Source organism: Mastomys coucha, unplaced genomic scaffold (assembly GCF_008632895.1).
Source record: "Mastomys coucha isolate ucsf_1 unplaced genomic scaffold, UCSF_Mcou_1 pScaffold21, whole genome shotgun sequence".
Taxonomy (NCBI): domain Eukaryota; kingdom Metazoa; phylum Chordata; class Mammalia; order Rodentia; family Muridae; genus Mastomys; species Mastomys coucha.
In genome coordinates, this window is record NW_022196904.1 from 133,007,714 (window position 1) to 133,018,638 (window position 10,925).

The window sequence follows — 10,925 nt, forward strand, 5'->3', positions numbered from 1 at the left end:
AGATGCAAAAAAAAAAAAAAAGAAAAAAGAAAAAGAAAAAAGGAAGAAAGAAAGAGAGAAAAGAAAGGACCACACCCAGTGCCTGCCAGGCCTGCGGGTGTTCACCTATACCCCCACCACTGGACAGGCCAACCTGGGCTACAGAGGGAGACTTTGTTTCTAAAACATTAAGAGGAAAACTAGAAACAAGCATAAAAAGCCAGCCAAATGCAACCATGTGTGAATACCAAGCCCTGCCCATGTGGGATTTTACACACACACACACACACACACACACACACACACATGGGGGGGGGGAGAGGAGCAAGCTCCAAATGCCAATGTCCAGCACCATCAAGAAAAGCCACAAAGTCCGCTCTGTCCTCCTGATGTGAGCAGAGCGAGCACTCAGCAGAACTCAAGGGTTGGAGAGAGGGCTTGGTGATTAAGACAGCGGCAGACAGATCTCTGGTCTACAGAGCCAGTCCTAGGACAGCCAAGGCTATACTTTGAAACCCTGTCTCAAAAAAAGCTTAAAATAAATAAATAAATAGTAATTTATTTATTTAAAAATTTAAAAGTGTATAGTGTTCTTGCAGAGGACCCAGATTCAGTTCGTAGCATCCACACCAAGCAGCTCCCATCCACCTGTATCTCCAGGCATGAGAAAACCCACACCCAATACCACAGGTGACAGAGGAAAAGCAAAGCTTTCTCCTCGGGCCAGGACCAGAGCGAAGCTGTCCACGGTCTCACCACTCTTCAGCACTTGGGGGTCCTGGTCAGGTTAGCGGGACAAGAAAAAGGTGTAACCAGTGTGCACCCCAGCACTGTTTACACTGTTTAGTAAGACTAAACGCAACAGCCAAAGCTTCATGGGGCAGAGACGGGTGCTCAGTGGCAAAGACTTTACCTGGCAGACAAAAGCCCTGGCATTTTGCTTTATTTCCCTGTTGCTGTGATAAACACCGTGACCAAAACAATTTATGGAGGGAAAAGGTTTGCTTGGCTTACAGGCCACAGCCCATCAAAAAGGGAAGCCAGAGTAGGGCCTCGAGGCAGGAACTAAAGAGCAGACACCACAGAGCAATGCAATTACTAGCTTGCTCATCATGGCTTGCTTAGCCTGCTTTCTTATACAGTCCAGGATCACCTGACCACAGTGGTACTGCACACAGCAGCCTGGACCCTCCCACATCAACCATCAGTCAGAATAATGCTCCCTCAGATTTGCCCGCAGCCAAAATGATGGAGGAAATGCCTCAATTGAGATTCCCTTTTCACAAGTGACACCAGCTTATGTCAGTTTAACAAAAACCCTAACCAGCACATCTAGCCTCCATCCCAGCACAGAAAAAGAGAAAGAGGAGGAGATGAGAAGGAGAAGGAGGAGGAGATAAGGAAGAGGAAGAGGGGGAAGAGAAAGGGGCAGCTAGACACACTAGGAAGGGAGAAATGACATTGTCTCTGTCTGCAAGGAATATATGTTTGGCCTGGATTATGGACATATGGGTTTGTTTATTACTAAAATGTACTGAGTTCTGTTATATCTACTATCAGTGAAAACATTTATTTGTAACCACTTTAAAAATCTTTACAAAAAGACATGGAAGCAGAAGGGTGCTGAGGTAGGTGTGGGAAGTGAAGGGGAATCTCATACATACACACAATATTAATATCATACAAACACATAATATCATACATACACACATATCATACATACACACATGTTAACATCATATATACACACATATTAACATCATGCAATCATACAATATCATACACACACATATCATACATACACACAAATTAACATCACATATACACACAATATTAATTTCATACATCACATAATCTCATAATATACACAATATTAATATCATACAAACACACATATCTCACATATACACAATATCATACATACACACATATTAACATCATACAAACACACATATCATACATATACACATATTAACATCATACATATACACAACATTAACATCATATATACACACAATATCAATAGCATACATATACACAATATTAATATCATACATACACACAATATTAATTTTACACATATACACAATTTCATACAAACACAATATCATACATACACAGATATTAATATCATATATATACACATTAACATCATACATACACATAATATTAACATCATACACATACAATATCAATAGCATACACATACACAATATTAATCTTATACATACACACCATATTAATATCATAAAACACATATCATACATATACACAATATTAATATCATAAAAACACATACTATCATACATACACACAACATCATACATACACACATTAACATCATATACACATATTAACATCATACATATACACATTAATATCATACACACATAGTAACATCATACATGCACACAATATTAATAAAAAACATTTTTAAGATCTGAGCAACCAAACCAACCCCAAAAGAAAGCCATTGTTTTATGCAAGTAATGTATATTAATGATTTTTTGAAATTTTATTATAATTAGTATTGTTGTTGTATGTGCATGCTGTGCAGAGGGGGCACTGTGTGGCGGTGTGTGTGTGGAGGTCAGAAGATCATTTCCTCCATCTTTATATGAATTCCAGGGATGGAGCTCAGGCTGTCAGGCTTGCAGGAGAGAAGGGCACCTCAACAGCCCAACAATTAAAACAAACTTTTTGAGGTAGACTCAGAGGATCTGAATTTGGTCCCCGGCGCTGTCACTGGGTAGCTCACAACAGCCTGTAAGTCCACTTCCAGGGCATCCAATGCCTCTGGCCTCTACAGGCTCCTGCATTCAAGTGCACACACCTCCACCCAGACACACACCCGTAATCATAATTAAAAATAAAAAATAAATATTTTTCTAAAAATAATTGCTAACACAGTTTTGAAAGAATATAGTGGAAGGGCTCTTGCCACTTGACTCAGGACTCACTGAAAATATCCAAGAATCAATTCTGTGTGGTATTAGTGTTGGCAAAAGAAAAGATGCAGATTAGCAGAATGGAGCTGAGGCCAGGAGTCCATGGGCCATTGGTTTTGGCATTTCAGAAAGACAGAAAAGGCATTTCAGTGGAGAAAAGGCAGGCTGCCAAACAAAAGGTGCTGTGACAACTGGCCTTTTCTCTGCAGACAGACAACCTGGATCCATTCTGCCTTCATTTAGAAAAGTGCCTGCCAAAGCCATGTAAGGAGAATTTGTGTCCAGCCTGTGACACCACTGGGAAGTGGTGAGACCCCCTAGGAGATGGGGCTAGGATGTGCCCTTGAAGGGGCTCTTGGGACCTGTAGCCCATTAGTTCCTGGCAAATTGGATCACAACAATATGGCCAGATGGTGGAGCAACAGCGCCCCCACATGTCTCTGAAAGGAACCCCAAGTACGCCAAGCAGCTCTGGTCTTTGGAAGACAGACTGGCAGTTTTACATTCACGCTTCCGGGAGACTCAGCTGCTTGGTAGCACTGCACCCACCGGAGCAAACTGACATCTGCACAGAAACCCGTGTGCTTTCTATGGCTTCGTTCACAGACACTTGAGGCAGAAGCAAGCTGGCAATGTTTAAGTGTTGCAGAAAAGTACCAGGGCATTGGGCAGAGCAGACATCTGCCCCTCCCCCAATGCCTTCCCCCCACTCAGCAGCATGCAGGAATCTCAGGGGTGAAAGGTAGGGGACAAGGTGGACTCCTTGAGACCCCAGGCTGGTCTTAATGTCCTGGATGGTTCTGCATTTGAACTGCAGTGGCAGTGACACACTACTGTGAACACACACACAGGCACACACTGTCAAAATTATATGCGTGAACTACCACTGTTCCCCCATGTGACGGTTAGCTTTAAGTGTTAACTTATCACAACCTCGAATCACCTGGGAAGAGAATCTCAGCGATGGACTGTCTGCATGACAGCTGTGGGGTGGGGTGAGCTGTGGGCATTTCTTAATGTGAGCTGTGGGGACTGTCTTAATTAAGCCAATCAATGCCACACCTTAGGTGGCGCCATTCCCTAATCAGGAGCTCCTGGACTATGTGAGACTGGAGAAGCGATGCAGAGCACAAGCAAGCGAGCACGGCTGCATTCATTTTCCTGTGCTCTTGACTGCGGCTGTGACAGCTGTGACTGGGTTCAGTTGCTGCCTTGACCTTCCTGGTATCATGGAGTATAAACTGGAATTGTAAGCTGAACTAAACCTCTCTCCCTTAAATTGCTTCTGCCAGGGTATTTTATCACCACAACAGAAAATGAAAGTAGAAGAGCCCAGAAAGTCACACTGAGGAAATGATGGAAAAAAACATCAGCCATAGGGAGATGTCTTACCAAAGGCATATGCACGGGTGTGTGTGTGTGTGTGTGTGTGTGTGTGTGTGTGTGTGTGTGTGTGTCATAGAACATGCAGAGGGGCCTCGGGAATGGATACAAGCTGGATAGTTGGCAATGGAAGAGCCCCCGGAGGCCATTCTGCTCCAGGTCAGACCTAGCCCTGTCCAGAGCAACTTCCATCCCAGTAGATCTTGTGTCTGTCTAATCATCAGGGCCTGGCTCTCTGGATGTGGGAAGGGACCACAGATGTTGGGATGCCAGCAGTCAGGTCTGTGGTAGCTGTAATGTCTTATGGAACAGAGGATGGGCAGGAGAGAATAGATGTGGCTACTTGGCATTTTTAGTCTCTGACACTGAGGCCTTAAGCAAGCATCCAGGAGGAACATGAGTGTAGACTTACGTTGGTGGGTGAGGGACCTGTCAGTATAGTATAGCTGGGCAGTGGGCATCAGGGGTGCTCTCTCATAGGCAGAGCAATTCTTGCCTCTGGGCCTTGACAGTCCTAGGCCCAGGTATACAGAGAGGGGATGGGTGGTATCCTGTGCTGTTGGAGGCTATGTAAACCCCAAGACAGGCTGGCAGTCCAAGTCCTTCATGTCTTATCCTGCTAACCAGAGAGGAAAGGACGTAAGTGGCCCAGAGTGATGTGGGTGGGGCTGTAAGGCTCAGGAGGAGGATAGGGAGTGACAGAGGCCCTTCCTGAGCCTGTGTGAGCCAATGACTCTGACCTCCACTTCATGCCTGAGGTGGACGGGACACGTGGGTACATGTGAGAAGAACAATTAAGAGGCAGAGGACAGAGGAGAGATGGGGTGAGCATATCTGTCACCCCTGGCTGTCTGCAATAGGAATCCTAACCTTCATGTGCTTCCAACAGGATGTTCTTGCCCTCCCTCTACCCTCCTGCAGCGTGTGTGTGTGTGTGTGTGTGTGTGTGTGTGTGTGTGTGTGTCCCAGGTCAAATCAACCTCAGGCGTTGTTCCTCAGGCACTGTCCACCTTGCTTTTCAAGTCTCTTACTGGCCTAGAACTTTCCAGTTAGGCTTGGTTAGGCTGGCTCACCACTAATTCCTAAGGATCCTCTTGTCTCCGCTTCCCCCAGTGCTGGGGCAACAAGTGTGTGCCACCATGAGCAGCTTAAAGTTGGGCTCTGTAATTCCTCATCCTTTCACAATGAGGACTTTGCAAACCGAGCTCCCTCCCCAGCCCAGAACTTGGGATTCTTATACCTCATGCCTCCTACAACTCCAGCCAAAAAGTTAACAGAGTCATCTGGAGCAATGGTAACAGGCTATAAGCAAAGTGGCCCGGGGTGACTGCCATCAGCCACACACCAATGCAGGCTGAGGGTGCAGTGGCAATCCAGGAACTCACATTAGAACATTTAAATGCCAGTTTGAACAGCCTCAGGTGGCCTGTGGTTGCCAAGGCACACTTTGCTTTGTGACTGGGACCTTGGGCTCAGTTGGGGCACCAGTGTGCAAGTGGCAGTCATTCAGAGTTGCTACTGAAGATGTCCTATTACCCAATGGTATGTGCAAACTTGACAGATACCCGCAGAGATGCATGAATTTTCCCAGAACTAGAAAAAGCCACCCTAACATGCAGGTAGAATCTGCTGGCACACAGATGCCTTGGCAAGCATGGTCAATTGACTTTTGATAATGGTATCGGAATGTCTCTGAGCTTTAGTTAGGCAATCCTCTACTAGAGAGGAACAGTGTCTGGCCACACACTGAGGGGTGCCCCCTGTTCTACCCGTCATGCATAAATAAAACTAGAATTAACCCAAAACAATTTAAATGAACTCTCCCTGGGGCTGAATGGGGTGGAACTGGTGGCCCACAGCCACCCTGCAGTTGACAGGGTTCCTTTGATCATTCTTTCCACAGGTTAAATGATTCACTGTGTCTGTCACTGAGCAATGTTGCTGGCTTGCAGGCCCACTGGGCTTTGAGATCCGTAGGGTGCTCATGCATTGCATGTTTGTGTGGACTGACCACAGACATAGGTACTCAGGCTCCAGATAGGGACTCATCATGCCTGGTGAGGAGTGAGAGCAGAGAGCATCCTGACACTGCACACAGAGCTTTGTCACCTTTTTTGGGGATTGTCCTGTGGTTGGGCCTCTCTCCTCACAAAGGTGGGAAGAGCAATAACCTAAGCCAGCTGGACAGGTCTGGCCTATGCCAGAGCCTGTGTGTCCTTGGTCTTTCCCACACACTTGACAAGGACGGCTGAGGTGAGATATGGTGCTGAGAGCTACAGGGAGCCAGTGACAAGGACAAGTCCCAAGTCTGGAGAAATGCAGGGTTTACTTGTCATAAGGCTTGGGCTCAGAAGCCCAGGAAGGCCCAGAAGGGTTGTGTGTCCATCAGCCTTACAGCTGGCCCAGGTGTGACATGAATTTGATTAGGGTCAGGCACTGTATGTCCCGGGGGAACACACCTGGTGGTGAGAGAGGCTGAGTCCTACCTTCTAGATTGCTGTCTAGGGGAACACAGAAAGATGGATGGGTAGTCTGCCCGGAGAGCCCTCCCTGCCTGCCATCTCTCCAACAGCTGCAGCTCCTATGTCTCCCATCCCTTGTGGTACCAGGGAGTCTCAGCCTGAGGTGGTCCTGAACAGTCCCTGGGTCTGGAGACAGCCAAAAAGACGTGGCTGACACCCACTCCTAGAACAGCAGGGTCTGGAGAAACAGATGCTGGTGTGACAAGGACAAATGATGGGCCAGCCAGGATGGCTGTCCTCAAAAGGACAGCTCCTGACTCAGCCAAGATGTGACTCTCACCAGATGGAGGTGAAAGATGGGGCCAGAGCTGTAGGTCACCCTGGCACTGGGTGGCCTGCAGGTTGCTGGCTGGCAGGCCTCGGATGTCCTTGTCCCTGCTCCAGCTTCACCCTAGGGAATGTGGGGAGAAGGAGGTGGGCCGGGGTGACCTGTTATGTCTGATTCATGCAATGGAGCGTCTGGAGGATCCAAAAACCTTTCGGTGCATGAGGCCTGGAGGTGGAGCGCTGGCTGAAGAGAAGCAACAAGCTAAATATTGGGAGGTTGGGATTGTCAAGCCCTCCCTATCCCCTATCTAGGTAAAATCTGTTCCTCCTTAGAAGCCACCAACTCAACTACCCACCCATAGTCACCCCTGCTCCTGGCTTCTGTGGCTCATAGATCCTCTACCCCAGTCAAGACTGCAGTCTCAGTGTAGAAGGGGGCCTTGCATTGGCCCTCATCAGCCCGAGGCTCCAAGGGACAGCAGGTGGGTTTTCTGCTATCTTCTCTCTTGAGTGGATGCTGGCCTCATTTCCCACCCTGCTGTGACCCTCTCCTCCTTGGCTGGAAGCACAGGAGTTCTCGATGCTTTCCTCAGCCCAATTGTTATTCTTGTCCACACCTCCTCCTGCCCGCCAAGGCCGGGAGCTGGCCAGAGACAAAGGATGTCGAGGAACTGGGAGCCCAGATCCCCAAGGGACAGTACATAGGGCCAGCCTCCCAGGCACCAGCAGGTGTCTGGATGGGGCCCAGCCTGGGGTTAGAGGCTCAGACCCCGGACTCATGTCTACAGAGCACAGCAGCCCCCGAGGCAGAGCATAGCACACACGTTCTAGCCAGCTCCTTCATGCAGCCCTTGTTTGTGAGACATCTTGTGGCGAGACTGGCCCTACGGAGGCCTGAAGCTCAAGGATGCTTTGCTAATGTGTCCCGTGGACACCATGCCTGGGGTCCATAGGCCATGTTATAAGTACCAAAACTCTTGAGTTCTCAGCAGGATGTGGTGAGGCTACGTAAGACTCTCCCCCTCACCCAGAAAAAGACAACAAAAAGAACAAACAAACAAACAAAAATCTGAACTTCCAATCTATGGATAGGCGTTGTAACATTGAAATTAGTGGTATTCCAGTGATCTGGACATCACCATGGCCAACCCATAAAACATCTATCTCACTACACACGCAGCACACGGCAGAGACCTGCAAGCCTTCTGTTCTCGAGACCACAGTGCTGGCTGCTGTGATGGCTGTTATTTACAGATGGGGAAAACAAAGCAGAGGTTACACAAGTGCTCACTCTAGCTGAGAAGCATCAAGACTGGCATCTGAGCCTAGGTCCTGAGAACATGACCCCACCCCACCCCCTGCCAAGAGTCTGCTGCCACCTAGCTGACCCTGCCTTGCTCTCTGCCACTTAACGCTATATTTGAGTGGGGGGTGGGATGCAGGGGGACTTCATGCAGAGCCGATGACAAGGGTCAGAATAGCATCTATGGCAAACCTGAGACTGCCCGTGTCTTAGTTTTCATTTCCCTGGGCTGACCCATCTCCATCCCAGCTACTGATCTCAAGGCAAGCTCAACTCATAAAATGAAGTGCTTCAGCCTGGGGGCTCTCCCTATGGCTTCCTTGGGTCCTTGACTGGTCACCAGGTGTCAGGCTAGCACTGGACCTGCCATCTTGTCCCCCTGAGAATTTGCCCTACTACTTGGGGCACCCTATGGCTCATGAGAGGGATAAAGAGGCACTCAGGGAGGGGTAGGGACAGAACAGGAGGGCAATGCAGCTGCCGTCTGGGCTCCAACTTCCCTGCACTGGCCCTGCTTGGTCCTCTGTTGCCTGGCTTGTGTGTCCTCACAGGGATGGGTGGAACAGCAAGTAGTGGGAGTGATGACCCTTTGCTGTCCGGTCTAAGGGAAGGATATAGTAAGGATGGTGCAGTGACTCAGGTCTGGGAACAGACTCTGCCCCAGGGCTGGAGAGGGTCACAGAGCTAGGAAGCTAATGACTCTGTTAGCTAGACAGGGAGACCCCAGAGACCCCAGAGGGGCACTGCAGGGGGAAGGGGGCACTGTGGCAATGAGTGCCATAGCAGCCCCAATCTTGCTAAGACCTTCATAGCAGAGGACATCTAGGACTCACAAGACCCCATGGCCTCAACTTTAGACTCCTGACCACACCTAACTCACTAGTTTATCCATCTTCCCAGAAATGAGTGGCAGCTCTGGATTCCGGACTACGTCATGGGATTTGGCCTGCAGTCTTAGGGACTTGGTGCTGCCAGCTCCCCTAGGCATGGTGCTCAAGCCTTTACAGGGAGCTCACTGTCCTCCTGCCTGTTCAGGTCCGGTGCAGCTGCTCCTCTCAGATAGGAAGACTGAGGCTCAGAACAATTCTGTGCTCCCCACCCCCAAAAGCCACAGGGTCAGGACTGTCCTCAGCTTCAGGTTCCCCACCTCAGGTGATCAGCTGCCATATTTGCCTAAAAACAGGCCTTGGGTAGGGGTAGGGGGGTACTCTGGCATGATGCTCCAAAGACTCCAGGACACAGTGATCTCTAGTGGGCAGGCTTTTGGCTGGCACACGGAAATGATGCAGGGCTGGAAAGCTCAGTGAATCTGAAGAGCCTCCAGGAACCAGAGCTCCCTGGTGGACAGGCAAGCAGTTTGTGTGGCTGCCTCTTGCAAGGTGTGTTACATAAAGGCTGGCATAGATTGAGCAGCAGCCGTCACCCTTGTCCCTCCTGGGCTTCGGCCATGGAAAATGACAGCCCCGACTTTCCCAGCACATGGAGAGAGCGAGGCCCTGATGGTTCCATCCCTGCCTTGGTCCTCGCTAACCAGTACCACCACCCCACAGCCCAGAGCCCCTTTAAGTCTAGAACTGAAGCCCTGTTTCTTTGCAGTCACAGTGGGGGCAAGAGCTATTGGCACCTGTTCCTCCCTTGGTAGCTCCCGGCCTCCCTACACTGACCAGCACCGAAGGCCTTGGGCCAACCTTGCTCTACACAATGTGCTCTTAGAAAGGTCTAGAGCCAAGGCAGAGCCCCTCCTCTCTCAGGAGTCATCTCAAAAGCTGATACTGCCTCTCCCTACACAACATGGGCACTGAGACATCAGGCCAAGGGACAATGGGGGGGGGGCAGTGTGCCCCTTCATATCAGGCACAAGGCTGACTTCCCTCCAAGCCAGTGATTCTCAACCTTCTGCTACCCTTTAACAAAGTTCCTCATGTTTCAGCGACCCTCCCAACCATGACATTTAGTTGCTACTTAATAACCAGTTTTGCTACTGTTGTGAACATTCGATATGTAACTTCTAAAAGGGTCATGACCCACAGGTTGAAAACGGCTTCTCTAGGGAGCCTGCACCAGCCAGTGTCCTAGGAGCCCAGCGCTCTCTAGATAGCCTCAGTCAGGGAAAGCCAGCCTGCTGACTCCCAGATGGCCCAAGGACCCTGTCTGTACGTAGCACTGGTTTAGCCAAGTTCTTGGCAGTTCCTGCCATAGGGAGATATGTCTAAAGAGGACCTCAGTATTGTCCCAAATCTCACCAGTGCAATCCTAAATTAGGAATTTAGAAACAGCCGCTTTCTTCTTAGAGTGAGCTAAGCTAGAAGTCTTTGTCTGGGAGAGGGCTCCACAGGAGGAGGCATAGGGTGTGAGGTCTGCGGACACACTTCTGACCAGCCTGTTGGGCTTTCTTGCTCAGGAAGTGTATGCCGCCCCCTCACCCCTCTGGCAGTAGTGCTGGCAGTGGGTGGTAGCAGGAGCCATCCAGACGAGGGAGCAGGGCACTGTTCGTGGGTGCAATGCAGCATCCTGTCCAAGACA